This window comes from Colias croceus, chromosome 6, assembly GCF_905220415.1.
Source record: "Colias croceus chromosome 6, ilColCroc2.1".
Lineage (NCBI taxonomy): Eukaryota > Metazoa > Arthropoda > Insecta > Lepidoptera > Pieridae > Colias > Colias croceus.
In genome coordinates, this window is record NC_059542.1 from 5,091,674 (window position 1) to 5,119,231 (window position 27,558).

At 31.7% G+C, this 27,558-nt stretch overlaps 1 protein-coding gene across 1 annotated transcript in view; it reads right to left on the reverse strand.

Moving 5' to 3' along the window:
• The window catches only part of LOC123692389, an 87,849-nt gene extending 63,241 nt beyond the window's left edge, over positions 1–24,608 (reverse strand). Inside the window, exon 1 of the mRNA XM_045637128.1 lies at positions 24,457–24,608. The gene's annotated coding sequence lies outside the window, so the exon portion shown is untranslated. The remainder of the gene's footprint in view (positions 1–24,456) is intronic.
• Between the last annotated feature and the right edge of the window lie 2,950 nt (positions 24,609–27,558).

Here is a 27,558-nt window from a genome sequence, read left to right on the forward strand (position 1 = left end):
ATATTGATCACCAATCGCTACCTTTTCTATTAATTTCTTAAGGCTTATTACTCATGCAAAATAACATTATTTCAAAGTTAACAAATTAAACACAAATAAAGATAGGAACGCCACTTCGCACGCGTCACTTGGTCGCGTAGATCTCAACGTGTGAAGGATTTATAGTCCAAGCGTCCATCACACGCATGTGTGCGTGAGATCGAACTCTGCCCAGCCTTGGTAGGCGCCAGACACTTATTCAAGCCGAATTGTTCCTAGCGACACTGAAAAATAATACGACCTGTATACGTTATGACGGTGGAACTATTTATATAAGTGGGAACGCCTGTTGGTATCGGAAAACAATATGTTAGCCCGCATATATTTTGAATAAACGGTACTACGATCGTATTCGTTAATATCGGTGGTAAAATTCCACCTTGCAATGAAAGCTGGAATTTATATATGTAATATGAAGTAGGATAAGTAAGTGTGGAAAATAGTAATCTATATATTTAATAAGAGTAATGTTTTTAAAAGCACATCGTAGATTTATGCCCAAGAACTTAAAACTATTCTTAACAAAAAACTAATAATATTATAAAGAAGGGGCGTAGGGATGTGACGACCCCATCGCCCACGGTTGGAATATCTATTGTCTACGTTACAGTAGATATTTCACCCGTGCAATCAGTCAACCCGCAGGACACCTTGTGGCGGAGTGTCGGGGAGTAGCGACCCCGCGGGAACCGAGTGCTCCCGGGGGAGGACCCTGTCTTCATCTCCGGCTTGCCTTTACCGGCCGGTCGGAGTGAAGCCTGACGAGGACAGGACCCCCCCACCTCTGGCTTGCCTTAACCGGCCGGCCAGAGTGGAGTCGCGAGAGCTTAGCTCGAAGGGTGGATGCGAATCGTAAGTGGCGAGTGGGCACGTGATGCTGGACCCTCAGGGAGCGCGTGATCGTAGTTTAAAGTCCAGGGACGCCTCTCCACCCTTAGCTGCTCACAATATGTTGCCCCCTTGTCGCACTATTGCAGCGACTTATTTCGGGGGCCCATACAGTGAGAGGGCGAGTCACCACCTGCCAACAATTTTTTGCTATATTTTAGTAGAAAGGCAGGTGCCATAGTCTTCCATAGTCCTAAATCCCGGTCCATTAACATCCCTTTCCATGGCCCAGTTTATTTTGTTTCCTTATCTTGCAATAGTCCTACATCGGCCGCGGACTGCCCAGGGCTGTATCTCTATAGTGCAGTCATGGGCAGGCTGCGGCTGGTGTCCCACAACACAGTAAAGTTCTCGAAAGGGCCTCTGCGTGTTGGATCCGTGTCCCCACGTAAGCCTTCCAAAGGACCGGGCACCTTCCTTATGATGGTACCCGTGTATTATGGAATTGTTATAAAGAAGATATATTCGAACATTTTTAAGTTTATTGTAACGGATAAACTCAGATTTCTCACCAGTATAAATATGAATTATTCCTGAGTGATATCATTTATCCCGGATCAGCTCGGGCGAAGCCACTGCGAGAAGTAAGTGTACTGCGAACATTTTGTCATTCATCTTAAACATCCTAAAATAATAAAGCTTATAATAGATATGAAAGGGGGCGTCCTATATTTAAATACCTATGCCTACATACCTATTAGACTGCGATGGCTACGAATAAATTACAAAGCATAAATTAAATAAACAGTACAGTTATAATAAAGTTGCAATATATTTTAATCACTTATCAATACCATATTTATTTTAATATTTAATTTGTGCGAACGAAGTCATAACGCGATTACTTTAATTTAGTTCTTTCATCTTCTTTTAAATAAAATAGGTATTAAAATTAGCTAATATATAAAGGTAATTAATTATCAGAATGCTACGAATCGTAAGTTCTACACTACTAACTAACTATCATCTATTAATTAAAAATTATTCTTTTAATAATAAAAATAATTTTGTAAAAATAATTTTGTATTGTACTCTTAAGAAATAGCTCTGTATAATTGGCGCATGCTGTGTTAACCTCTAATTGTTTGTTACTTTATCGCAAGAACTATATGTTATGTAATAATTATATTAAAGAATCATTGGAAACAAATGTTGGTTAACCAAATAAATAAATAAATAAATAACTACAAACTTATATTAAACATGCTACTCATTTATTTTATAGATTTTTGGATAATTTATAAAACTTATAGACATCAAATTCAAGTAGGTAAGTATTGCTTTTATAATAAACAAATTAAATATGATCCAATATCTACCTTTTCAATCTCAGAGCCGTATTTATATTGCCAATAGCTGATGTTAGTCTACGAAATTGAGTAACATTGTGTTTCGACTTCGTGAAAATCGTTTTGTAAAAACCGCTCATCTAAAATTAAAATAATTGATGAATGGCAAACAAACCGCGATTGGTTTTAAATTAATTGAGCCGAATGTTAAAAATTTATTTCAGACAGTTTTTGTATGGTATAATCTGGTACAATCAATAAAATCATAATTAATATAGGTACATAATATTACAATATAATATTAAAAAAAACTCAATAAAAAGCTTATTAAATATTATTAATGTTAAAAGGAATATGAATACCTAGTCATATTGTGTGAATATAAATTTTGCAACATCTAGCATACAAACGAAATAAGTTTAACAGTAAAAACTAGTAGAAATATAACCGATTCCCTCACACAAAGCAGGATATAACTTTTATTTCCACCATTTATATGAAGTGAGTGCCTTTTATTTAACCTTCTATTTCTTACTCGATTTTTGGCGCCACGGTCCTCGAATAGATGTTAAAAATATAATAAAACTTCGTTGCAACTTTTTGTATCAGAAAACGGACTTTATTGTGGGAAGTTTTTATTTTTCTCTTCGGTTTAACACAATTTTAACAAAGAACCGTGCATTGTTTTTCTACAATTTAATACTACATTTATTGAGACTATCCAATATCTCGTCATATTTTTCAAAAATATTGTAAACTTTATTATCAGTGGAAGACCTTGAAGTTATACCCTTAACTGACAAAAACACAATGTTCATAAAACACATTTCACATACAAAATTTTTACTCCGCTTTGATTCATGAAAATCGCGTCGAATTGAGTTCTGTTTTATTTGGAGGTTGGTTAAAAGGAACACGAAGCAATTAGAGTGACAATGCTTTTAGAAAGAAAGAAAGAAATTTACCATTTCATGCATTGGATATCTATTAGCTTTATAACCTATGCAGTACCATATAAATTATTTATTGACTTTGATTGTTCCATGGCAACCGCGTTTCTTCCTTTTATCGAATGCATTTCAGTATTGTCCAGTCCTTCTGTTGAAAAAGGTAAAGAAACAATCATACAATCTTCAGTCTTTCTACACATATCAAAAATTTCAAACCTTACTTTGTGAACAGTGAACACAACAATAGCAACGCATGGCCGTGCCTATGTCACTGGTCACTAACTAAATTTTCCATATCTGTAGCCATTCACTTTACGTACTTGCGCCGCTAACCAACCGTAATGAAACTGAAATGATGTTACGCTTATCACTACATAGTATAAAACAAAGTCGCTTTCTCTGTCCCTATGTCCCTTTGTATGCTTAAATCTTTCAAACTACGCAACGGATTTTGATGCGGTTTTTTTAATAGATAGGGTGATTCAAGAGGTAGGTTTTAGTATATAATTTATTAGGTTTAAGTCAAAGCGAGCGAAGCCGCGGGCGGTAAGCTTATACTTTGTATATTCGTCTAATCCGATTAAATCCAACGCTTTACTGAAATCTTGTATCGCGAAACTTGGAAAACGTCCGTGTGATTTATGTTGACGTATTCTTTGACCAGCGTTGAGATAAAAATGTTAAACTTTATGTTGCTCTTATCTTTGTTATACAAGTTCAAGCTGTTATATGTAAAATATGCATTTATTTTTTATATAAATAGGTATAATATGTTATATTTATTGATTGTATTTTTAACTGGAAGAAAATTGTATGATAAAAGATTCGTCAGCACAAAATCTCGATTTTGCTATCTATTAAAATTAATAAATTCAAAGGTATGTTTGTTATGTCAACTTACAAATTCATATGATATTTAAATGTTTACATAGCAAATAAATTACTCAAACATTTTTATATTTTACTAGACTACCCTCAAAAGCGCTTTTGAATCGTCACACAATATTGGACACGACAGTCGGTTTACTAAATGTGATTTACAAAACAGTATAATATATTTATTATAAATCTTTTACAAGAAAATGTTTCTAGTATAAGTATTTTCTATCACAAATTATTAAAAACACATTCGCAAAAAATATTTTTATGAAACATTTCTTTTTGTATCGAATTTGCGTCATCCAAAAATAAAATACGCCATAGACAACAAAATCAATCATTGTTCAACGTAAATAAACGCAAAACCAATGAGGTGCTTTTGTTAAAAATATAATAACTTTACCCTCAAGTATTCGGGGTCGCTCATCCGTATTCATCCCAAAACCATGAGATAAATAATTGACAAAAGACTTTCCGAATAAACTGTGAATTTTATCCTTATTCATCACGCGATGGATACAACCTTTCCTCTTTTAAACTTACCTAACCTTTAAAATTTTTATCTTTAAAAACAAAAGACTAAAAGATCATTAAGCTTACCTCATTAAATGATATCAGCTATCGAAAACAAGTCTTAAAACCCTTCGTCGTTCATTCAACAAAAGAAAGTGACAATTCTTTTTTATCTCGCTATAAAATCTTTTGCTTATTAAAACTGCTAACTGACTCAGAGCTGCTGCTCTTTTCTTAAGGGAATATTATGAAAATTGTTTCTAAAATCATTACATGAGGCTGACGGAGAAATAATTTTCAAGGCTATAAAGACATACAATAAACATTATTACAATATTATAAAGCTGAAGAGTATGTTTGTTTGTTTGATCGCGCTAATCTCAAAAACTACCGTTCCGATTTGAAAAATTATTTCGGTGTTAGATAGCCCATTTATCGAGGATGGCTATAGGCTATTGGTATATCCATAACGCTAAGACCAACAGAAGCTGAGCCACGCGGATGAAACCGCGGGACGCAGCTCGTACAATATAAAAACTGAAATCTCCGTGAGAAATCGTAGAGCGATTATTACTATGAGCGTGATAAATCGAAAGAAAATCAACAAAGTGGATAGGTACCTCAGCGAATTCTTTTGTAAAGACAAGAAGAAAAACTAAATTCTCTTGAAAACGGAGGGATTCACCCAATTTCGTCTGATGCCATTCACATCCAAAATATATCTTCTATTTTCCACAATGTACGGAGATGGCTTTGGGAACAATCTATTGTATTTTTTCTTCATTTCGCATTGAGAATACCTTTTGAAATTGCATATAAAATACATACACTAACTGTATCGCGTATGTTTTTATTAATTTAGAAAGTATTAGGTACATTTTGTAAATAAATCTGCTAGTTACTTTTATAAAACAAACTGTTTAATTAATTGAAGTTTTGTAAAATATACCGAGTCTAATCAAATTAAATTATTTCTCGCAAACTAATTAGCCATAACATAAATTCTGCACCTGTTTTTATCTTTTTCCTCTGCTAAAACGAACATAAACTTCCAATTGAATTAAATTTCAAACAACACCTTGTTATTTGTTAAAACGTACGAAAATATTTGTATAAAGTTAAACCAAAGAACATACAACATACCTACTTTTCTGAAATATAATTAAAAATATAAATGAGTAACTAACTAGATACTTTTATCGTATAATTTCTTGGAAATTTGATAGTACTTACATTATATTTCCTGTTATATATTTACCCTTAACCATACAATATAACGTTACCCAGTAATTCCATACTTGTCCGTTCACCAAACGTCATACTTTATTATTCAAATTAAAACGTCTTCATCCAGCTTAAGTATCTGGCAAGTGAATAATATATTCGTTTTCCAGCAAAATCCATCAAAATAAATCACTTGTGCCTGCGGGCCGTATCTTCCATTTATGTCCGTCCCATTTAGAGGGTTAACCCTTGGGATACCAAAATAACTAGATCATTTCATACCTAAATCAAGTCCTAACAATCCGTCAACGATTATAAATGAATTATACTTGCTTCAACAAACTTCTAACATTTAAATACAGGAACATAAATAGTAAACGATACTCTTATATAAATATCAATTCAAATCTATAAGCTTTGTTCATATTTTATATGTTTGTGTTAGAAAAATGTTACATTTAACTTGTTGGTTAAAGTCTAATGGTCTAAAGTCTAAAGTCTAATAGGTACATACATGATCAATTTTAAAAAAATAGGTATAGGTAACAGTCTTCTCGAAAAACATTATTTATAACAAGCTTATCCGTTATCGAGTTTTGGAAAATGATAAACTTCAGGTTTAATACGATTATACTAATCTTTGAGAAATACCTTAAAAACATAGATTAAACTTTACACACGAAAGCGTAGCTTTATTAAAGAAATTCTGCTACCATAAATAGATATTAGATATCCACCATTAAATTACTCTACTACTTTCACCTACTTATCCCTAAAGAAATATTATTAATTAAAAAGTGCCTTTAAGTACGATCAAACGATATAAAATAGTTATCTCTTCGCACGTTAAATGAGGTATCGACCCTAACACCGAATGATTCCCCATTCCAGCATAATTTAATATTGGAAGTTATCGGACACTCATTGGTAGCCTTTGCTTATATTGAGTGCCATTAAGTACATCCAAACCGTAACTTTCGTGGAGGGACAATTTCAAACAAATGTTTCATAAAATTCAATTTATTTCCTCAAGAAGCTTCATTATTCTTTTGTTATGCGTATAAATTTCACATTTAAGAAATGTTTAAAATATTCCTGGAGTCGGTTTCTGAAACTCCCTCATAACAAAATACAAATAAAAGTTCCTAAACCTTTATATAAAAATTAACCATAACAAATTCCACGCCCTTCAAACTTTGAATGTCCAGAAACGGCTCTAATCCCGCCACGGTAAATATTTTGACGAATATTTCCTTCAGAGGTCCCGGAAAGTTTACTCATCTTTTGGAGAACTTGACATAATTCTATAAAATAACACATCCCTCAAAGAATTTTTCTTATCTGATGGCAATAAAAACTTTGAAACTCCTATCACTCGTTTCAAAACTCGAGGGTGTCAATGACTTCTGAAATCCATTCGTATAATGCGAAACTTTATCGTTGTTTAGTTCATTCTACTCTAGTACAAATATGTAAAATAAATAACAGTAAAAATTATATGGAGATATATTTTTCTTCTTATAAAGTTATCATACTTTCTAAAGTATAAACGAACGTACTTTATAAACAAAGTTGTGTTTCAGAATTATTACCCTTAACGATGGCTCTATAAACAGTAAAACCGCCCTAATAATTCGCTGATTCAAGCGACAGGTATTTAATTTCACAGACTTTGCTTAGACTCGTTTTATTTAATCTGGTATCTGTCCTCTGCGTAAATAGTAATGTTTACTCAGGCTCAACAAATCGCGTAAGCAAATGTTTTACAAAAACCTTCTCTATCTGTAGTCAAACCAAAGAAAATACACCCTCATTTAATTGTAATTATATTTGGAGTGTCGAAAGTCGAAACGACATAAATATCTTTAAATTATAACTTTACTTTGTATAACAAAAATTATATTGTACTAGCCTACTACCACGGTTTTACATTAATCTGCTTCTTTTGGTATTGGCGTGATAATATCTTATAGTCTTATAGCCTTACTAGATAAATGGGCTATCTAACACCGAATAGTATGTAAATGTAATTCATTTTTAAATCGGAACCTTATTTAATGAAATTAGCACATTAAACCAAACAAAATCTTCAGCTTTATAATATTATTAGTAGAGATAAGTTGTATTATTTTCAAAATGTATGAATAGTTAACATAATACATACCTCGCGGTATGTTCCTCTAAATTGTTGAAGATGTTATTAATTAATTAACGATACGCTTCCTAAATCGACAATGAATGAATTAAATGCGGTTGTTTGCGATTTAGTATGAGGCCTATGATTAACTTCCGATGAATTCCATTCAGCTGAAAATTATTTAAGTAAATCTATAGATAATGTTGAGTGTTTTGGAATATCTATAACATTTCAGTTCAAATTTATTATTCATTATAAATCCTCTTGAAATTAACCGGACGACTTCGCTAGCTATCAAAAGTATAATAAAATGAAACTTGCTTTTAATCTAATAAATTAATACAGAGATTAATACTACAACGGTTTTGCTATAATTGTATTTCATAGAAAACTGTTTCATATTCCATCTCAATAGCGTTGAAATTGGAACAGACGATTATTGTAACAATGAATCCTGTGAAGCCTTTAATTGCATTCGTTATAACATGTTCTATTGAAAGCGTTTAACGAGAAATTTAAACGCAGCCATATTTATACTTTCTCAGCTCTTTGAAAGGAAGAAAAATATATTAAAAAGCAATATAATAAGGCTTCTGAATAATCTGATAGATAGTCAATTAACTCTGTAATAGCGCAAAATGCAATTCAACCCACTAGATAATTGCGATTAATGTAATTATGTGATAATAAACTTCATAGTAATTAATTATTAATTAAGTTCAGTGTATTCATTTAAATTATTTACTGCATAATGAATATTTTACGTTTTAATTTGAATACGAATTGAAAATAAAAATTCAATATTAATTAATCAAAACGGTCAACGGTAAAGTTTGTATTTCCCAACAGACGCTGGCGCGTCTAACTATTGTAAGATCATAAGATATCAGTTTGAAAGCCCGTGACAACTCGCTGGACAGCTCACGGGAATCGTGACTCGAGTAAATTCCCGAAGAAAAATCTTTCTGATTACTTTTCTGGTGCCGTAGTCAATTATCTTAAGATATCTGTTACAATTTCCGTTCTTTTTATGAAGGTATTAAATGATTTTACAAAAAGAAAACACTTCTATTTTTTAATTCGGAATAGCAAAGCAAAATTAAAGAATGTGACGGTTAAGAATGATTAAAATGTAAAGTTTTTCGATTAATATTTCTGAAGACTTCAATATCTTCCAAACTAAATTCTTATTGCAAGTTCATCATTACTTTCGCCACAGTTTTGCATTCGAGATTTATGAATAATAAATATTCCTAGAAACGACAATTTTTGATATCTATCATTTAAACCTTTCAAACCGCTTTCATGCATCCCGAACTTATTGTACAAAATACAAATATTTGAACTGCTGAATAGTTTACATGTCACATCGTTTTAAAATCATATAATTAAATTTAATGAATATGTAATATCCAACAGGATCCAATTATAACGAAAGAAAACGTTTGCTTTTCACTGAAAGCAGAAATCCGATCCATACAAAATATATATTCATAACATGTTCATAAGGCAGTGGAAGATTATTCAACAGAGCAATAAAAAGAACGTAATCCCTATTCGTAGAGGGAAGTCGACTATGTCAACTACGCAGGCCCTAATTATGGTTTCACGTTAATTACGGACTTCGCTGGGGTTGTTTGAACGTTAAGAACTTTTATCTTTCTACCTATAGAAGAACCCTGTTGTTTTATGACTTTAGCGAACACTTCACTTGAGTATTTAAAAGCTGCGGCGAATAAAGCTGCAGAAGACATTATGACTTGCCGTGAACTTGATGAATCCTTTTAGTTTATACACTTTGAAAATGAAATATCATTTTGATAGTCTAAGACATATACTAGAGGAATGGAAGATAGAATAATTAATAAAGATGGGAAGATAGCTATCATTAGCGCTTCTATCCATACTACATAACAACTTCAAGTTCTTTAAGTTGCCGAATTTCCGTAATTATAAACTAATACAGTGTCTATTGCATCTAATTAATATTCTATTAATTATTATGATATTATACACCTACATATATACATATGTAGGTGTATACTTGTTAGAACAGAACGGAATTAATAATTAACAAAATATTAATGAATCGTCCATCGGCATTATCTTTAATGGGAACCGTGCCATTATGAGCTCATTATTAAATTAACACATTCCCCAGTTTAAGCTTGTTAAAATACTTAGTATAATATGAAATACATGTAATACTGAACATAGCTTTTTTACTTCATGTCTAAAAGGGAATACGAAAAATAGTATACGAATGAGGTTTTGAGAGGAGTACGTAAGGACAAGTGCTTTACATCGTAGTTACATGAAAATGTTCTCAGATAGCTACACATTGGATAGACTGTTAGGTTATGTAAATATGAACATGGGAAAAGTATCTATCCATATATTTTTAGTGGCCTTTTTACCGACATTCCAAAAAACTAATCGACTCTCAATTCGTAGTTTTTTTTTTCATAATAATAATTTTTAACAGAAGCAAAACTACTATAACGTACAAGGTATAAAAATATGTTAACTACATTGGTTAGGCACAAAAAACCATGATATAAAATGCAAAAAGTTATGAACATCATCTGAATATTCATGTCACTCACGAAAGTATTACCTTAATGCGGTTTCACTCTGAGTGGGGAAAGCTGTTGGATGTTCTAATTGTATAATGTATACTATAAAACATATTCCTATACGGTGCTAAGTGATTTCCCGCTTGGAAAGTGAACTTATGGTTTATGGAATGATCTATATTCATGTTTAACTATTACTACTAATAGTGCAACTAAACCTCAAAGCAAAATCTCATGATTCATTTCAAACAGGCATGCCGTCTTACTGAAATAGAAATGTTCATAAGTATAACCTACATAAGAGAGGAATTTAAATCTCATCATATTATTTTAATATTTGATTGTCCGATCATAATCCATACTAATATTATAAATGTGAAAGTAACTGTCTGTCTGTCTGTTACTCAATCACGCAGAAATTACTGAACCAATTTTCATGAAATTTGGTATGGAGAGATATTGTGATACCCGAGAAAAGACATAGGCTACTTATTATCCCAGGAAAATGACGCAACCCCGAAAGTCCCTCGGGAATGGGAACTATGCGGGGTTTTCTTTGACTGCGCGGGCGAAGCTGCGGGCGGAAACCTAGTATATTAATAAACTTCTCTAGTCTTATCTCATACAAAAGAGCAGCAAAACTTTGTAAAATTCCCGAAGGCTCATTTCTGTCTTCGTATCCTTTTACCTTATCCTTCCTTACTATTATAATATTCTGCTAAACACCCTTTACAGAATTAAACAATTTAATTACAGAATATGAGCATTCTAGAAACATCGTTCCTATTTCTAGAAATATTTATAATGAATTGAAAAAATAACTCCAACTGGTTTTGTTCTCTCTCATTAACAAAATGCTTTTTACCCAGTGTAGAAGTTAAGTCCATACTAATGAGACGACAAATGAGCTCTTAAATTTATACTGCAATAATATATCGTTACGAACATAAACAGTTTGTTAAATACGAAGTTAAAGTAAATAACTGATGATTATAATAATATGGTAGACGAGATCAATCACATTATATGTTCTATAAAAAGCCAATAACATGCGTCCGCAATAATGAGTATAAAAATCCTCTTAAATGGAATTGAAAGCCAAGAAACGAGCTAAGTAAGGATATGTTCGTCATACTCGTGAAGTTCTCTGGCGAATACAATAGCATTCGAAATGAGTGTGCTTGTGATCCTTGCAACGCAACGGCGCCTTTTCATAGCGACTACCTAAGATACCTACACAATATAAAGCTACGTATTAACAACGTACAAAGTAACGTATTATTTGTAAGTATGTAAATATATCCACGTTGGGTTCAAAATTGAAAAAGCTCTCGGGATTATTGTTCATAAATAAAAACGTTCGCTCCAATTACTAACGCTTAAATGATTATGTATGGCATTTCAGTTTATTTATCTGTCCTGAAACCTCTTTGAATACGCTCGTGCTACAAAGGCATTCACTTTAAAACGATTTACAACATTTTTTATTCATGTGTACACGTTCTCTGATGACGTCATTAAGGCATGCATCAACCACTTCATTGACCAATTGATCCGCCCGTATTGACCTAAATCCTTTATACTTTATCACCGCGCTCGCGCCTGTCAACTGTCAATCATACTGCCCTTCGGATAACATCTACATGCTGCCAATCCGCTGACAGTGACGACATTCTACTATACCCTCAGCAAATGTATTTTTTTTCCACGAGTGATTGAGTCTGTTATACATTTTTCATTTTTAAGAGTTATAAGGCCACTCCGATTTAATGGAATCACTATTGATGTAAAATAAAAAAGAATAAATAATATTAGAAGTTAGTCTTGTAAAATGTGCGGAAACTGATTCGACAGATTTCAATCTATTAAAGCACTTAGGAGAACAAGGAAATTGGAAAAATGGGATAAAACAAATTGTAGATACGAAATGCACTGATTTATCTAAAATGTTTTTCCTCTAAATCACAAATAATACTTATAATTTATGAATGTTTAGAATTGCTAGTCATGACGTTGTTCTTTATATAATTAGTGATTAAGTAAAACCAACTTACAGCTTACACAACCGAAATGCAGGACAACAACAGTATTTACATAAAGTTCTATCTCTAAAATTGTCTAGCCTCGAAATTACATTAGCCGTACGAAGTCATTAGTATAAATAAATAAATATTTCAGGACAATTTTCTATAATTTTAAATAAATACTTATATAGATTATTAACACCCAGACACAGAGTAAACATCTATGTTCACATATATACAAATATTTATATGTATACAAATATTTGCCCTGGGTGGAAATCGAACCTACGACCTCTGGCTTGAAAGGCAACCAAGCCAACTGGAAAGTTAGTATTTCATACAACTACATATTATTTAAACAAAAAAAATCAGTATTCAAATAGCGAAATAACTCAGCCATTTAGAACTTACACAAACTTTTGCATTCCCGACGTTTTAGTAAAGAGCTACGATTTAATGAAATAAATCTTCAGACTCTGTAGCCGATTTGTTGAAACAATCGCCAAGTGAATTCATCAATGTCTTCACGGTCACTAAATAATGTAGTACTTTAGCGACGATTTAGAATATATTTCTTCTTACAAAATGAACAAAAATTGTATACGAATGTCGATATACCTGATTATGAGATTCATATTCAATGTGAAAGGTTGACAAAACTTTTTCATCAACAGTAAATGCATTTTCTTTTTTGTAATTTCAGTTTATTTCATTTTATAGGAAAAAAGTAGGTACAACATTCCATAGAATCGCTTTCTTAACCTTATAGCGACTATTCAATTAAAACATAAAAGCACTCCCTCTGTTAACTTTGACCATCTACATTATACTTAACTTTCTAAAGAAGAAATACTTGCCTATAAAGTAGATATTATATAATATGCTGAAGTTCAAAAACCAAATATGGAAAATATTTTTAACAATTACAAAGTGAATAAAAACATACTGATGCGCGCTTTCCGGTTGAAGTGGAACATATTTTCTATTTAACAAAACCGAAATATTATTCGTTTGTCAAGCCTTGAAATAACTTTCCCTCAAAATATGAAACATCCAAAACTGAACAAAAGCCCAGTGAACCTAGTTTTATGTAATAGGACCATTTGAATCACACGCCTCCAGTTTCATCGATATTCCGTGCTATTTGCTTTGTGCGAGACCACATATTATGCAAACCTAAAATTGAAGCTAGCTTTTAGATTTAGTTTTAGCTTCAAAGACCTTTCATTAGAAAAACCTTTTTAAAAAACTGTTGTTTTGCATAAATAGTATGTTCGGCATAACAGGTTTAGATGTTTTTCCCAGAAAATCCATTTAAAGGTTGTTTCTTAGAAATATATAGAAATATACGCTTCAGATAAAGCGTAAAGAAGAAAAGTATAAATAGATGATATTCAATTTGTGCTTTGATTATTTAAATGCAAACAAGTCAAAAGAATAAAAAAGATGAATCCTTAAGCTGATTTCAAGCAGCTTAATATAGACGTAAAAATGTGAAAATACCTTTTTAATCGTATATTAGTTCGTGCTGTTTAACATAAAAAATAAAGCGGTATGTTTAAAATTGATTAGGTGTTTATAAATGCCACATTGGTTTTAATGTAAACTAAGCAAAACAAACATCCATTTTGTTCAAAACCATGAATTATTAAGTCTCGCTGAGTGTAGTAAATACTTATTCTGTATCTACTGGTGATAATTTGGAGTATTTTTCGGTCCGTAGTGCTCTATAAATTACCCTCAACAGCAAGATTAATAGGCTGGCCGGTAAAAAGTAATAGAAAACGTACTTCGGTGACGAATTGTTTATTTTGCTTGCTTTTAATTTTGTTTCTCGCAACACCACTAAAACATGAATTATGTAAGTTTCAATTCTCAAATTGCTCATAAAGCGTTGAATGTTCGACGGAAGGATAGCACCAAGACTCGTTAAGAAATTCTCATTGTAAACACCTAATAAAATTTTGGCGTAATAATTGTTTTTAAATGAAGTGTTTATTAATGATGACGTAATTTGCAGTCTCACTAACTTTGAAGAGCTAAACAAAGCGAGTATTTTATCTCCATCCCGCTGAATACAAACTATACAGGAACTTCTGGGTCTTAAAGTCTTTCAATGATAATTAAGTATTTGAAAGTAGTAGACGATCTTCGCAAATAACTCCCACATTTTCATGAAAATAAATACCGCCGGGAGATTTATTACCCTTACTTGACCCTCACATAGAAACTGAACAAATATGTCAAATAGCCATTAAATGAAAACATCACGGACAGTCTATTATATATACGTACATAAAATATCAAGTGTCGTCCATTATCAGTCGCCCTTGAGAAGGGTCCGGCTTACACAGCAGGTTTTGTTTGGCAGTGAACAAATTCTCAGATATATTTATATGGACGCCATATGGTGGGTTCGAGCTGCAGTGAAAATATATTCGATTGTCTGCAAATTTATTACTCTATTTGTTAGGTGTGCTCCGCAAACACCGTGTGGATTATATTTTCATAGAATATAATATGTACTTGTATAGATTTCATTAATTCTTTGAATAGAAACCTTCATCTCATAAATTATTGATCATACAACAAAAACATTCTCATTTGTGTAATTGTTAAACAACATTTATTTAACTCATTAACTACACAAATTTAAATTCCAATCCCCGTGTAGGTACGAGAATACTAGTACTACTTCATATATAAAAATAAAATAAAATAAATACAACAGAACTACAAACGAAGAACCCATTCTATACAATCTTATCAATAGATTTGACTTGATATCTATCGCTAGTTCCACATGACCCGTTATCTGTAGAAACCCTCGGGCTACGAGACAAGCTACGGTCGTACTTGACAGGTTTTTGTATGAAAATGGGGGTTATATAATGGCCGGCACTTGAATACCGGAGTAGGGAAATTGCGGTGCCGTCAATGTCAACAATACATTACGCCGTGTGCAATTTTTATTTTATATTTATCAATTTTGAGATCCGGTTCGATTTTATTTTACAAATTGAACTGTGTATCGGGATGAGTGAAATGTTTTGTAATACATATGTGATTGTTATAGGGATAATAAAAATCTTAACACTTGATTGAATATAGGAAGTTTCATAGTTGAAGAAAATTATGTGAATGTAGTAATGTCGAGGAACTAAAATCTCTTTAAAAGGGTTAATAAATCTTCGTTATACCTTTAAATATAAACAATAATTCCTACAGTAATAAGTAAAATAAGTTCACTTCTGTATGAAGAATTCTACATGTATACCTACATGTAAGTATCATCAACTTCGACGTGGCTGGAAGTTTCATTATAAGTTGCATATAGGTTATTGCAAACAGCGATAATATCCTGTGATAAATCATATAATAGAATTTGTGTTTTAAATCATAAAATAAATATTCTTTGATAGTTACATTTGAAATTTCATATTCTGAACGTTAAACTGTCATTGATATTGGATAGATGGCAGATTTATTTGCAAACTGCAGAGCATAGCAAAAGTACCATCATATTGTTATTGTCCACTGAATTTACTTACTCTGCGAATCAATTTACAACATTATTATTAAATACTCGACTATCGGTATATTAATTAATCAGCCTGTTTACCAGATATTTGTTGATTATTGTTTTTAATAATTGTAGTTTATCATTAATATTTGAATTGAATCATGTTTAACACTTATTATTTTTTTATTACACCATAATATACCGATGGAATTGACTCTCTGTTGTCCATATAAACTTCGAAAAACTATCTACGATGAGAAAAATAGTTCTTGTTGTTTTTCGTTGCCAAGTCATTTTTTCTTTCGTTGTATCTATACTAATATTACAAAACCGAAGCTTGTTTGTTTGTTTGAACGCGCTAATCTCGGGAACTACTGGTCCGATTTGAAAAATTCTTTCGGTGTTAGATAGCCCATTTATCGAGGAAGGTTTATATATCATCACGCTAAGACCAACAGGAGCGGTGCCACGCGGGTGGAACGCGAGGCACAGCTAGTTCTTAATAATGAGTAAATCATTTTAACCACTTGTCATGTTTTGCAAATTTTCTGTGAATACCATAAATTAAAAGTAGGTAATTGTATAAGTACATATACGTATTTAAAAAAAATGTAGAACTTGAAATTAAGCTTACGTCATTTCTATATCCAAGAAAATTTTAATTAGTTATAAATCATTAACGCAAAAGCTCAAAATATTTTCAATCTCATAGTGGATTACGAAAACTATTTGGATAATATCACATTTTTGGACCAACATGTCAAAATGCAATGTGCTTATATCAATTTTACGAACAAATACTATTCTGAACATGCATATACATTATGCACTCGATATAATAAATATTTTTATAGGTAGGTATTAGTTGCAAAACAGCAGTGACCCATATACCACGATTTGAACGTAGTCAAGAGGATATAAGGTAAGGTTAATAGACCATAAATAAGTATAGGAGTAACAAATCCAATTGAATTTTCAGTACACTAAGTTGGATGCAACTGTAACCGTTCAATCAGACACAGCTTTACTAAATCGCTCTGTATCGCTTTCTAGAACATTTCAACTTAGTTCCCTTAGAGATTTTGATGTCCAAATTTCGTATAGAGATTATGTAGTTATTTAACACTTCAACTTCAATAAATTTGTACAGACAGGAAACCTTGAAACTACAGAAAAAGCGGGAGTACAACTTATTTGGTGACCTTATCGCTTAGTAATGATTTCTTCCAGGCAACCACGGTAAAATGTAAACAAGCAAAAGATCACTTTCGGCGGGACGAGAAATAGATTATCTTTATCTTGTATTGAAATTAGACTATAATAGAAATCTATACCTACTTACTATTTATGAAATATTGTGTAGAAGTTACTAGTAACGGTATTTGTTAAACTTGAGAATTAGGTTCAATATTACGATACATGATAATTATAGTAGTGTTAGCTTTAGAAAGCAGACCAGTCTAGTCATTTTAGGAACATTCCAGACTCGTTTGAGTGTCTATATCGTCCTCCAAACTTTAAATGATTGTCGTCTGTTTTGTGAACAGTGTCATGGACTTCTTCGAGTATATCCTTTAACTATCTTGTGATATCCCTTATTTAAATATAAGAATGTTTTATATAACATATCACTGCCTTATTTGTGGAAATAAGGTATTATAGTTTATATATAATATTTTAAATGGAAAATAAATGTACAGATTTCAACTAAGTCGTAACAATCCTCACAAAAAGAATCGAAATAGAATACTTACCACAAATAACACAGAAAGAAACCCTTCTTTAATATATCACAACCTTTCATCTTCAACACTGACTACAATTTACACAAAACGCAGCTATACATAAAAGAAGCGAGATTAAAAGTAAAATTCGATTACGCAGCAGACATGTTCATAACGTAATATTCTTCACGACTTCATGTGAAATTTTTGCACAGAACCATAAATCTTCCGACGTAAGGAGGGTTATAATCCAAGATGATATTTTTTACAAGTGTTTGTTTAAGACATACTTACAACCATATCAAGTTTTTGAGTTGTTATAGACCTGTATTTTATATGTAGATTTTGCATTTTTACATTTAATGAAATCGAATCAGATTTCCAAGAATCGGGAGATCTAAATCATTAATATATTTGGCTAGTAAAGCTCAATATACCAAGAATTAATACGTTGATATATATTAAATATATATCGGAGAAAAATTTCGAAGAATTGAATACAAATTTACCTTACCGTATTGGCTGTATAAGTTGTTCTTCGAAGTAATAAAAGCATTATTTATATTTTGAAATCCTTTCAGCCCATGACAGCCTTATCGATTGAGCTCATTCACGTGAAAAACGCTACAATTAGTTAGCGGTAATACTATTCATACGGTCAATATCGTTAGATATTCTATTTATTTCCTTTATGTTCAGATAATACTTGGCGTATTGTCCCTTAAATAGACGCAGCGCAATGTTTTCTTTTCACATTGGATGTTAATATAATTATCTGGAATATTATAGTAATTTCATTATACATAAAAAACACACAACGTTCTAATCTAAAAGTGGTGAAGAGTTCATAAGTAAGAACATGTTGAATGAAATATCAAAAAAAAAATGTTAAAAAGTAACGTTTATTTGAGGTCAAAGATAAACGTTACAAATTGAGGAAAGTATATGAAGTAATATTAATAGGTTACCCGGGGTTACGATAGAGATCGAAATAGCGTTTTGCCTCTACTTATCTTTATACCAAACCAACCCTCACCCCCGTTTGACCTCCATTTAAGACGAAGTATTCATCCATATTTCTTACGAAAATATTAATTTTCTTATTGTTGGTAAAATTTTAAATGAATATTTTGTCGAAACACATGAAAATTATTTTCTTATGGGTAATTATTCATTTTCAATGTGTAACAGTACAATACCAAATTATCGAATATGCAGTAAAAAAACTCCTCATCAATTTAGTACAGTCATGAATCATGTCATGAAGTCAATAATTAATAATAATTTTAAATTCATATTCGGGCCTCAGAGAAAAACAACTTTTTTTGCCCTAAATGCAATGCGATTTTAAGCAAATCCCTCAAGATGAACTTCCTTAATTGTTTCCTTAAAATAATCCGCAGGAAGGTGTTTTTAAACGCGTTCTCGACGACCTTAATTTGCAGTGTGATACAACTTAACTTTGTTTCAGGCTTATTTACGGTCAACGTAAATTTACTTCTAATTAAGTGAGTTTGTGCCGAAACGTTTCTGATAAATAGTTCCATTTAAAAGATCTAATCAATATGCAAGCAACGTCACATTTTTGTAATGTCTTGTGTTTTTGTTTAGTATTGTCTTTCAAAACACTTTATATTAAATTTTACTACAAAAAAAACTTCGCTAAGAAACTTTCAAACAGAAAGCAAATGGTGATAAAGATCTAGAAGTTAAATACATTTTTAACGGCAGCCTTAATTTCCATTTACTGAATTATCATCCAGTGATTCAACTAAATCATACCTAATTAGAGTAATGGAATAAAAGCTTTCAAGAGAGGTATGACGTAGAAAATAACAATAATGATATTTCGTCACATTTTCCTTCGTTAGTATTATATATTTTTTACTAGCTGACTCGAGCGGGGAAAAAAATATAGCGTCAGGATTGTGGTCACGAGACGAAAGCTTCGGCCATTAATCACGAAGATGTCTTTTTTATCTGACGTTATCTTATCATTTGTTTTAATAACGTTTTGCAGTACACAGAGCATGTGTCCATTTGGGATCAGTTTGACATTCAATTCGTCTAACGGCTAGCCCAAGTTGCCTTTTCGCCCACATGCTCTTTCCCACGCTTTATTATAGATAACGGAAAATTATGTGTCTGGTTTGTTTTTCTGGCCGCCCTCCTCGGACAGAACTGAATTAGAACATTTTTATAGATGTTTGCTTTTTATGGTTTAATGTAATAAGAGAAAAGATATTACATTTCTAGTGTTTGGTGTAGTAGGTACATATGAATGCTAATATTATAAGTTTATATATTATTATTTTCAAAATGAATCTGTATTTACGCTTCTACTTATCAAACCAACCATGAAGTGGAAATCTGTGGATACTTTTCGAAATAACCTTGTTACTTTTTTTTTATTCATAGCATATAAATAATAAAATACTAAATCAAAATAGGATTTCGTCTAAAATACAAGAATAAATAATATTACCAAATTTACCAATTTGTAGTGATTTCTTTCATTGGACAAAAAAAGATCAAGTCATTGAATATTTCGCTAAAAATAAGTAGAACTCAAAGATAAAGCAATAATTCAAACAAAACTTTTTACATTGCCTAAAACATAATACCTAAACTAATTCAAGATCCGCGAAAATAGAGTTTATTTTTAACCAATTCAAATGAAAGTCAAAAGGTTTTATTCAATTATAACATCAATTTAGTACAATGTAATAAAATAAAATAAAATAACAATGTAACTTATGTTACGGCAATATGGCGCCAATTTTATCAACTTTTATTGAGATTAATTAAAATCACAATAAATGTCACAAGTGGCTCTTGTGTTCGCAAGTTATAAAAGTCAATTTTGAGCTGAACGTCACAAAAAGACATTATAAAATTAACAGGGTACTTAACAACATGATTGCTACTACATAGTGAGGGACTTGCCTCATTCTGACGCACTTTTCTGTTTTATGTATTTCAAACTCAAACTCAAACTCAAACATTCATTTATTCAATTAGACTACTATTTAGTAGCACTTTCGAATCGTCATTACATAATTATTTTAACATTTACCACCACCACCATATTCTTTAACAATTATTTATAAACTGTTAAATTCGAAATAAACCGCGACTTTCAGGAATTGAGAGAAATTATCTTATATTAACAATAATTATCGTATCGAAAACATAATTGAATAAAGCTTACTTAAAATATGTACCTACACTACTTCACAAAGAGATCGTTAAATTGCGTTTTCAAGCGATGTCTGGCGCGTAAGTCGATTTTGCAAAAAAAAAACAAGTGGATTAATGCCTTTCGTTTTAAATGAGCTGGATTTCGTTCAATCATTACTATTTACTTCTTTCAAATATTAGTATGTTTCTGGTATGACAGGAATTATTAGATACGAAAAAACGAAACGAAAATTAACCTGATTACAAATTATATTAACTTATGTCTTTGAACTTAAATAATAAACAAAACACGTATGTTTCGTGCATCATAAGTAATTTTGCTTATATATTTAATTATAGTTGGCAATGTACATCATTAATAATGCTTATGAATGTATATTCTATCGATCAGTTTATTGGAGTAAAAGAAATATCTATGCCTCGATATTATCTTGGGATGTGCGTTTGCCAAGTCGAGATATTATTTATATAAACAAAGATATGTAATCAAAACAATTGTTTAATTTGTAAGAGAAGGCCTTACTTATTGGACACACACATATTATTTTTATGAAGTGACAGTTTGATTGAACGCCTCCTTGGTAGAATGGTTAACGATGAGCGTAAAAAAGTGGTCATGGTATTTCTCGGAGGAGTTTTCAAAAAAATGTATTATGTTAGCTCTATGCAGACGTAAATACTACTTATTCATTAAAATAAATCGTTTGCCCCATACCCCACAAGGAGACATGAGACTTACAAAGTTACCATACGAAGCTTGCTATAAATGTTAATTATATTTAAGTTTTTTCATAACTGAAATAAACAGATTAATAACGCGAAAGTGGATTCAGCGTTATTGGAATAATCCGGTTAATTAATATCGGTCGCATATTTTCTCAATAAATACTACAATAACAGACTTGTTACGAAGCCAAACAGCTTCACTCGTAAATGTGGTTTATTGCTGCACTAGAACGCAGCCGGCCCCAAAATATGATACTTAATGGAATCATAACTATTAAAAATATTATTATATCATTTTATGGAATGATGTGACATGAAAGCCTTTCAAAACACACTAATAACATGTATAAAAAATAAAAATGAAATGACTCTGTTTATACTTGAACCGATGTTTTAATAAAAAAATATAAAATATCTAAATAATGATAATGGTAATAATAAAATTTCCATTTGCGCAGATAAAAAAAAATATGACAGTTTTAAAATATGTTTTTGTTGATCCAAGAAGGTATAACAATATTTGGACGTTGATACATTGTTCATGGGCTTCATAATAACGAAGGTAACAAAAATATTATTTTGTAATAAAGCGACATACCGTATTATAACTCGTAATGTATAATAATATTTCTGGAATAGCCAAAGTAATAATACGTCCCATGTTGTTTTAATATATTTTTTAAGTGAATGTATGAATATCGTTATACTACACTAAATAAATCGTATGATTTATCATATTTCAGTACAAAAAAGGAATAAACTGGTATCCTATAATAATACAAGACAAACACAATTATTATAAAAACAACATTGCCGACAAAACGATTTCCGGAAAGGATAAAATATTAGATGAAATGACGAATAAATCAAAACTCAAAATGTAATACCTACTGTCAACTGAATTTTGTCTCAAAGATCTTTTTAATGTGAGATTAAAACGATTTCAAAGAAAATGCCTCGATGGTCCCTTGACAACAAAATAGAGGACTTTGTGATTAGATTTTTTTATTCTTTGATGTCAAATTGGAAACAATAAAATGAAATAAAAATCGGAAAGGTTTTAGATTTCTAAAATTAAACTTGTCGTCTTATTTAATTTATTTTTAACATTGATGTTAAGCTAGGTACATTCACAACAGGAACCGAAAAACCGAACCGAAATTCGTATATTGTTTCAACATATTCTGAATTGCAAAAGGCGAATTAAAAATTTTTTTTTTTTATTTTTTTTATTCAAAAATTAAAATATTAGCAAAAGCCTGCACTCCCTCAAAAACCATTAAATTCTATAGAGTCAACCGGCATATTAGAAATGTTAACAAGAAAACGGTTCTCCCTTGTAAACCGATACCGTGGATTCAGATAACACGAAGAAGTTCAATTTAGCTTGAAAACTACACTAAAATGTTTAACAGCAATTATGAAGTACAATATCACAACAACTACGAGCTTATATTGTTCCTTTATAACATTAATACATTTAATATCGAAACAAACAAAAAGCATGAAATACCTACAAGAATCTCCGATCAAATTTTTTGTTTATAAAAGTGACTAAATGCGAGAATAAAACATTTAGAAAACCAGTGTCATATTTCCTCTGATCGTATTCCAAAATTAGATAGGCAAGACTTTCAAGTGATGAAAAACACCGAAATTAGTGAATTAGTTAAACCCCATATATCAGTCATATACACTAAAAGAAAAAAATTGTCAACCTGATTTTATGTGTAGGATTTCATAGTCATGACAATGTATAATATTATCAACTTTATTTTAGTCCCGATACCTACCTATAAAACAATTCAAAAATCTAAATTTGAAAAAAATGTAAGGAACAATATTTTCAAGCATAAATTAAAAAAAACGGTTAAAAAAACTCCGATGAACCTCAGCATTTCTTTATAGAACGAGAAAACTTCCATAAAACTTCTATTCAAGATTAGCACGGACTAATCACACAGAAAGTTAATCCTACAACCATAAACTTCATAATTATTAAAGTTGAAGGCGAGTCGATTTTGCAGATTATTTCATACCTGGCATTTATCGGTGTTAGACTTGATTGAATTAGAATTTTCAATTAAACCTGATTCAACAGTTATTGAAAATACCGTTGATATTAAAGAAGATGAAAATAAAATAAGAATTAATAAAAGAGTATTTCATTAAAAAAGCCCGCTGAATTTATTCATAAAACGGATCATTCCTAGAACGACGGATGAATCATAGAATGACGCCGAAGGTAACAGAAACAGAAAACACGGTTTAGAAAAAGAATTTATACATTTGAATCCACCGTTAATAAAGCAGATGATGTTCTGTCACGTAAGCGTATAAATGGATTAACGGTTAGACAATTGAGGGTCGGGATTTTGATCTCAGCGCAGCTAGTTACGCAACATCGCACCCGATGCACTTCAAAGCGAATCTATCACAATTTGTATTGTGCATTTTAATTGTTCCATCTCGTTGATCGCGTCGAGTAAGACTATCGGAAAATTTATTTTATTATTTTTTTAAGGTTTCAGTTTTCAGGTTTACATATTACCCATAGGTACATGGTAAGCAAGTAAAAAATTTTCAGGTTTGGTGGATTAGAAGAAACCTCCTTTAGCTTTAATTTTTTTTTTTTTTTGAACGCGCAGACTTTTTATTTTTAATTTTCATACCTGTACCTACGTTTTGTCCTTGATTTAGGTATGAGTTACAAACAGAAAAACAACAATAAATAACATTCTATTTTTGCGTTCAGCGTCTTACCCGAAAAATGACATCCACGGACATCGGCAGTGTCAGTTCAAGTCACAAAAATGGTCCATAAGTCCGCGTCCATAGTCACACGCACTGGCGAAAGTTCGGATAAATCGTGCGCGGGTAGCCGAAAGTTGTGAGACAAGAGCGACCGGAGTTTGTGCTCGCCAACCGAGTAGTGTCGGGCGCGCAGCCCTGGAGCGGGGGAAACACAGCGCATGCGTTGTCCATCCGAGCCCGGAGCGCGATGACGTCACTGGCAATCGGTTCCACCCGATTCGCAGACCTCGTTATCCTCACACGCTACACTTAACTAAAACTTCTCTACTTATCTCGTATATCCATGTAATCAACTCACAAGATATTTTTTTAAACAATAGCACATTTTGTTTCTGAGTGTGTAATGTAAGAAAGCTCTGACGTTTCAAAGATTAATGTACCGTTTAAACATAAACAGCTTAGCAGGATTATCACGCAAGGATAAGTGCTCGAGGGGAGCTCTTTGCGAGTTATCGTCCTGAAGATTCTACAAGGTTATTTATCATTTAGACTCCTGGCAAAAAAGTTCAAGGTTAAAGCTTATAATTAAAAAAAATATAAACAATTTATTTTACTAGAATTTTATATCAATTTTATCCAAACTAGATCATGATTCTTGAACTAGATTCCTTTAAACCGACCAAATATAAAATTCTGAGTATGGTAACCAGGTTTTCAGCAGCTGCAAGCATCTCGCCAATGGAGCGGAGTAGTGCATTTAAGATGATCCAGAAAAATCAAATCCTTCGTCCTCCTAAATAGTAAATAGTGAAGTTTACTGTTTATGAAAGAATTTTCATGAACGAATCAGTACTACCGAAGAAGAAGAAAAAGGCAGAGTTAGAAACTTTACGTTTTTAAAATAATAGTGCTGTAGACTACTCTTAGACCAGTAAGTGTTTAGTACTCGTAAAAACAACTATAAATGGCCTGTAAAAATCTTTCAAAAAAGCCTGAATAATAAAATACATACTATACTACTATTTTACTAAACAACTCTAAAAGAATATATCCGTCATCTCAAAAAGTTATGGTTTTCAAGCCTCGCGTCACACTTCGTATACTTAGTGATTCCGGCGGCATTTTACACTGAAACATTGCCAAGAAACTTAACAGGAAACAATTTATCGAAAACACCCGGGCAATATAAATAGAATTATACCAAACATCGTGATTGCTATATATTATGTACTAGCTTACCGCCCGCGGCTTCGCCCGCTTTCTCTTAAACGATTTGAGATTTAAACTACCCTATCTCTCAAGTTGGATCGAACTGCACATGGTGTGCGAATTTTATTATAATCGGTTAAGTGGTTTAGGATTCCATTGAGGACAAACATTGTGACACGAGATTTATATATATATTATTAAGATAGCTTACCGCCCGCGGCTTCGCCCGCTTTCTCTTAAACGATTTGAGATTTAAACTACCCTATCTCTCAAGTTGGATCGAACTGCACATGGTGTGCGAATTTTATTATAATCGGTTAAGTGGTTTAGGATTCCATTGAGGACAAACATTGTGACACGAGATTTATATATATTAAGAAGATATTGGTTGGACCGGCAATTGTCACAACTGCACATCTTTTTTTGTTTACAAAATATAGGAAAAACTACAAAAAGCTCTTCTTATGAAACGTAATGTAAAGTTTTATAAACATCATTGTAACTATATTTAAAAAGCAACTACCATAAGCTTAATTTAAAAAAGCAATACAACAAAAAACATTTTTTGCGACTTTTAACCCATTGAGCCCCAAGCGGCCCGATCGGTCCACGACACAATAGATTTTCTATTGTGTCTGTGAATCCGGGGGCTGAGTTATTTGCGACTTAGAAATATATAAATCGAGTACCACAGTATAGCAGCTATACAGTATCGGATTGAATTAGAAACACTTAAATCTTGCAGCCTCATAAAAGCAGAACATCCAGTTACTTTTACGAAACTACCTTTCCTTATATCTGTTCATTATACAGCTCGATAAAATAAAAATTTCGTTTTAAATATGAAAGTGTTTAATTTAATATTTTTAACTCAAGCAATAAGGTAAGTTGTTATTACATTTAGAAAATGTGATGAAGGAACTAGATTTATGTAGGAACGTGAAATCCTGGATGAAACCTCGGTAAATGTTTCCCAGGTAAAAACACAAAAATAAGCGTGAAAAACTTCTTTATTTTCAGCATAGGTAGTGATGTAGTCGGTGGGATGCCAATTACACAGGCTTAGCACCCACTGAGACTAACTTAGTAAGTATATAGAAATAATAGCAGCTTAAATCTTTTACGAACTACAATATTTTTATTGTAAAAAATTGGATTTTAGATTTTATTACTAGCTGTGCCGCGCGGTTTCACCCACATTGCTCTGCTCCTGTTGGTCTTAGCGTGATGATATATAGAGGTATAGCCTATATATAGCCTTCCTCGATAAATGGGCCATCTAACACTGGAAGAATTTTTCAAATCGGACCAGTAGTTCCTGAGATTAGCGTTTTTAAACAAACTCTTTAGCTTTATAATATAAATACTTATATTAAATATACTTATATTATCTATACAGATAATATAAGTATAGATTTTATCTTGAAGCGCACATGTGATACTGTTTCACCGATATAACAAACTAACTCACCCGTTGAAAAATATGAACACAACCAGTCATGTAATCCCAAACCATAAAAATAAATCAATAAAAACAACATAATATCATTAAATTTTAAAATTATCTTTTGATCAATTACAAATATGAAGCTTTCCCACGAAAAGATCAACGACCTTTTAGCTACCGTTTCCGATAATTAATTAATCTGTAATCCGTCTCTGGAAATGCAATTTTGAACATAAAATTGAATAAATGTAGGTTTTCTTTCATGTTAATAGCTGTCGTGGTCCCTTAAATAAATATTGTAAATTATATTGTATTGATACATGTAAACATTTTAACCTCTCTTTAATTTGAATTTTAACAAATACTAATAATAACGGTTTCTTTTTTAATTATTGTATTTAGTTGTCCATGCTTGGTGTATATGTACACTAAAGTATCAAATAAATAAAATAAAT